General features: G+C 38.7%; 1 pseudogene; it reads right to left on the bottom strand.

Annotated features, from left to right (window-relative positions):
* Positions 1 to 1,946: 1,946 nt before the first annotated feature.
* Positions 1,947 to 2,047, bottom strand: LOC130462193 (uncharacterized; annotated as a pseudogene).
* Positions 2,048 to 5,592: the final 3,545 nt, after the last annotated feature.

Raw genomic sequence — 5,592 nt, 5'->3', positions numbered from 1 at the left:
TGCCCACACAGCTTGTTTGTGCGACCACATTGGAAGTCTTAGAAGAATTGGCCAAGAAAAGCTTATTCGACCGCACAAGAATTCTTGTTCGATCGTACATGACGAAGGAGGCCATCTTCGCTTCTTTTGCTCGAATAGGATCAAGTGTGTGCTCAAATTGGATTTCTCCGTTCGATCGCACAGAGGGTATGTGCGACCGAACGTAGACGCGGGCAGCAGATTTTTGAATTTAAGCTTCTATTTGGGGAACCTTATAAATAGATTTATCATTTTAATTTTAAAACACATTCACATTATTAGAAATTCAAATTACATTTTTAAGCATTTCTAGAGAGAGAAACTCCATTGCTTTGAAGCTTCAAGTTGTAATTTCTTCAACTCTTTCAATTCCTTGCAATTTTAATTCAATTCCTTTGTTCTTTGTTCTTGCTATTTTTCTATTGTTCTTTAATTCTTCTTTAATTCTTGAATTCCTCTATTGCTTTAATTCTAGTTTGATTGATGTTCAATTCTCTTTTGATTTTGCAATTGCATGCTTAGTTTCTTGATCCCTTCCTATTACTCTCTCAATTACATGATTACTTGCCTAGAATTCTTGAATTTCCTAATTTCAAACATGTGTAGTGAGTAGATTTTAGTTAGGGATAGGGGAGAAACTAGGGCTTAATTAGGGGAAATTGAAGATTGAATGTTGATTGTTGATGTAATTAAATGTGAGTTGGTGATAGGATGTCCATGACTAATTGAGTAGTAGTTGCAATTACTAGTTGATTTGAATTGATTGGAATGCATAGTTTAGGTTTGGCAAGACATTGCGAACCTCTTTTATGCAAGTGAATAGTTGTTCTTATATGCAAGTGGTCTAGTTTAGGTCTATGCGGAAGCTTTTCCATAGATTAGATGTTTCGCGTCCTCCATCCGAGAGGTGGCGAGCACGTCATTTGATTCTATTCCCCTATACACTAAGTCTTTGCATCATCATGATTGTTTGATTATTTGATCGTTTCCCCCAATTTCCCAGCCTATCCCCAATTCCCTAGCGTTTTCCCTATTTGGTTTAATTCGTTTGATAGCTTGGTGTCCTAGGAATTAGTTTAAATCAACTTACGTCTAAACTAGCTTAATGCCTAAAACTCAATGCGCTCCGTTCTCTTGGGTCGATCCCTATCTTGCCACTAGCCGGTAGAATAGGTCTTTTCTATAAATTTTGTTTGGTTAGGTGGTGTTCGTATAACGACAAGAAAATCGCCTTATCAAAATGGCGCCGTTGCCGGGGAACGGTCGTTGTTATTGAGTTTTGTTGAGACTAGTTTACCTTTAGAAAAATACAAAAACATTGCATTGTTGTTTTGCTATCTTTTCCTTTGCAATACTCACGTGTTCTTCGAGTTTGTATGCTTGATAGAGGCCGTGCACGTTAAAGGTCTCTCCACCCTCATGAACTTGAATTGGAGAGGACATTAAGGAGATTAAGGCGCGTTCGAACTCGCTCGTCAAGCTACAACCGGTTTGAATCCTTGAGTGTAGGCCTGGAACGAGAAGAAAGTGAGCAAACCTTTGAAGTGACCATGGCTCTCCCGGTAAGGAATTTGGGTATACCGAGAGCATTTGAGGCAACATGTGGAATCCAATCTCCCACAACTAATGCTAATAACTTCGAAATCAAACCCGCTTCAATTAACTTGGTTCAAAGCCATCCTTTTTGTGGGAAGAGTAACGAGTCACCACACGAGCACCTAAAGCAATTTGAACACTATTGTGATACAATCAAACACAATGGTGTGACTTCGGACTATATGCGGTTGACTCTATTCCGTTTCTCTCTCCTAGGGCGAGCTAGTGATTGGCTTGACAAGGAGGTCAAGCCAAAGTCACTTCGAACTTGGAATGAAGTGACAAGAGCATTTTTGAGCAAGTTCTCTTCTCATGGCAAGACGGTGGAATATCGCCACAAAATTCAATCATTTGAGCAAAAGCGGGATGAATCGCTTTTTGAAGCTTGGGACAGATTCAAAGAATACCAAAGGGAATTCCCTCACCATGGGATCCCTAAGTGGTTGCTACTCCAAACCTTCTATTTGGGGTTGAGCCCGACCTCCAAGACGAGTCTAGTGTTAGGTTATGATACATATGACAATTCATAAATCATGCGGAAAAACCATTTAGCCAGGAATACATATTATTTACACATAATCATATAGCATAGTTTAGATGCATACTCTTTGTTGCGTGCCTTCCCTAGCTGCGCCCGAACCGAACAACAACAAGTCTTTAGGACTCCAAGTGTCGTCCCTCCGTAGATAGTCCACAGCACGTCCGGATCCGCCTTAAGATTGACCAACTAGAATCGCCCTTAAGGTACTAAAAATTTCGGCACTTTTAGGCAAGATGTGTGACTGAACTTTTCTCTCAAAAACTCACTTTGAATACTTGAAAACTCGTTATAAATTGTGAACCCAGGCCACATATTTATAGGGGTATGGAAAGATAATTGGAATCCTATTAGGATACGAATTAATTAAATTAGAATCCTAATGAAACTCTTATTAATTAATTTATCAAATAGAATTAGGAATTTAATCATTAAACGAATCCTGTACGTTTTAGGTTTCGTATGTGAACACAAACACCCACGCACGCACAGCAGCCCACGAGGGGCGCCATGCGCGCGCGCGCACCGCCCGAGTATCGCAGCCCACGACTGCCGCAGCCTTGGGCGCGCGCTGGCCCTGCCTTGCGGTGGGCCTGGCGCAGCCTTGGGCTGGCGTGTTGTGGCGCGCGTTTCCCTTGCTGGACGTGGGCCTGGCTTCGTGCTGGGCCTTCGTCTAGCAAGCTCGTCCGATGCTAATTCGTACGACGCGCTTCCGATTAATTTTCCGATTCCGGAATTCATTTCCGATACGAACAATATTTACCATTTCCGATTCCGGAATTAATTTCCGTTTCGAACAAATATTCAATATTTCCGTTTCCGGAATTATTTTCCGATTCCGATAATATTTCCGATTCTGACAATATTTCTGTTTCCGGCAATATTTCCGATTCCGGCAATATTTCCATTTCCGATAATATTTTCCGATACGTACCATGTTTCCGTTTCCGGCAACATCTACGACTTGGATAATATTTATATTTCCGATACGATCCATATTTCTGTTTCCGGCAATATCATCGTTTCCGGAGTATTCATTTCTTGCCTGTGACGATCTCAGCTCCCACTGAAACCAAGATCCGTCGATTCCGAATATCCATAGATGGAGTATTTAATGCCATTAAATACTTGATCCGTTTACGTACTATTTGTGTGACCCTACGGGTTCAGTCAAGAGTAAGCTGTGGATTAATATCATTAATTCCACTTGAACTGAAGCGACCTCTAGCTAGGCATTCAGCTCACTTGATCTCACTGAATTATTAACTTGTTAATTAATACTGAACCGCATTTATTAGACTTATCATTGAATGCATACTTGGACCAAGGGCATTATTTCCTTCAGCCTCCCACTTGTCCTTAGGGACAAGTGTGCATTTCCTAATTCCTTTGTCGCTCGATGCTTGCTCTTGAACATAAGGTAAGAGTTGTCATCCTTATTATGTCCAGAGGTGTTCCTCGGTTTCAGAGTTCAACTGATCAAATAAACAGATAATCATAGCCTATGATTCATCCGAGCACGGCCATGCATTTCACAGTTTCTAGCTCTCCGAGTGGCCTTGTACAACTTTTAAGCATCTCATCCCGATTTATGGGAGGACAATCCCAATCTTGCGATCTTGAGATTAGACTTCGTTTGATAGGTGATTACCTGAGTGTTGCCTTTATAGCCTCCTTTTACGGTGCGACGGTTGGTCAACGTCAAAGCAACCAGTTCTCAAACAAGTAATCTCAAATCACTCAGGTATTGAGGATTTTAGTGTCTAATAATTTTAATGAAATTTACTTATGACAGATTTTCATCTCTTACAGTAAAGTTTCATAGGTCTTGTCCGATACTAGTCTTCCCAAAGTAAGTATCTATGCAAATGATTATGACATTGCCATGTCCACATAGTTCAAGAAACAGAACTACTAGTCATCTTGCATTCTAGTCGTCTAACGTTTTCTATTCGTCCAATTTTATAGAAAACTCCGACTAGGGACCATTTTCAACCTTTGACATTCAAGTTCACTTGATAGACATTTCTTAGTCACAGGACTGGTCCTGACAGTCTATCTTGAATATTTCGTCAAATTTGAAGGGACTCATCATTTAATACTAAACCAAGATTAAATGGAATATGAAAATACATTTCATATATGATAAATGTTCAACCCCAATGTTTTACAACCATGGGACTCTAACCCATCTTTAAAACATTTCATGGAATTCAATGCTATGCTTGATTTCCAGTGCTACAACGTGAGTGTTGCTTCTCACTTGTTGCATAGGTTTAGTTATCATGCTTTGCCAATCTTAATATCCTTTTCATCGAATGTTCTTCGAGATATGATAAGATCTTTTCGAGTTTGTTTATTATGTGATCTAGTCTTTCTTACTTCGATGGTGGTTTTACTCATTTTGCAATGAAGAACCATCAAGTTAGCAGACGTTTTTCTTGCTTCAAGAGTGGTTCTACGCATTTTTCAATGAAGAACCATCAAGCCAGCAGATAGGTGATCTACCCAAGTTCAGTGAAGAACTTTAAACAACCCTGTTTTATTGCTTCTTAGGCAATAATTACTTTTACTTCAACTGTATAGGTTGCTAGTGATGCTTTGTTTGGATTTACCTATCCAAGCAGTTCATAGATATGTGGAAGACTCTCCAACTATATCTTAGAACATAGAAATTATTATTTTAATTTCCCACGCAACAACTCATGGTCTCCAATCCATGTTGCCATTTCAAAACACGATGCTCTATAGCTCGTCCTTATCAATGGTTAACTCCAAAGGGTCTTGCTTGATCCTTTGCCAGTGTTTGTGCGTGTAGCATCAATATTTAGCATATCTTTATTTCCTTGAATCAAGAACTATTCCTATGTACCTTTTCAAGTACCATAAGTATTCTTGATCTCAATCTAGTTGATCTTCACTTAGATCAATAGAGATTGGTATATGTTCGTCATGCCTAAAGTCATACGATACGTTTTTGCAGAATAATTCCCAATTGAATTCTATTCATGTAACTTTAGCTTATCTAGTTTCAGTAGATACTAAATTCGGCTAAATTCTTTGACATATAATATAGGTTATGAATCTCATTTAGACTCTTTGATGTTTAACTTAGTAAATTCTTATACATAGTTCAAACATCCTTTACTTAGATTTATTCACATGGGTCGAATATCTCCAATGGAGACTTTCGTGTTTGATTTAATAAATGCCATTACTTAATCCAAAACAATATCATAAGATCTTTGTAAATAGATCTTAATACCCAGTATGTACTAAGTTTCGCCTTGGTCCATCATTGATGAATAATTTCAAATCTAAGTCATTAGCATTTGAATGTTATTTCACAATAGAGAGATATGTGTGTGATACACATAGGACCAATTAAGTTTTTATGTACTCCCACTAAACTTCTTATATATCTATAAGAATCATGTATA

This window comes from Spinacia oleracea, chromosome 5 (assembly GCF_020520425.1).
Source record: "Spinacia oleracea cultivar Varoflay chromosome 5, BTI_SOV_V1, whole genome shotgun sequence".
In the NCBI taxonomy this organism is placed as follows: Eukaryota; Viridiplantae; Streptophyta; class Magnoliopsida; order Caryophyllales; family Amaranthaceae; genus Spinacia; species Spinacia oleracea.
Note: the sequence above shows the minus strand (reverse complement) of the source record. Positions and strands in the feature narration are given on the sequence as shown.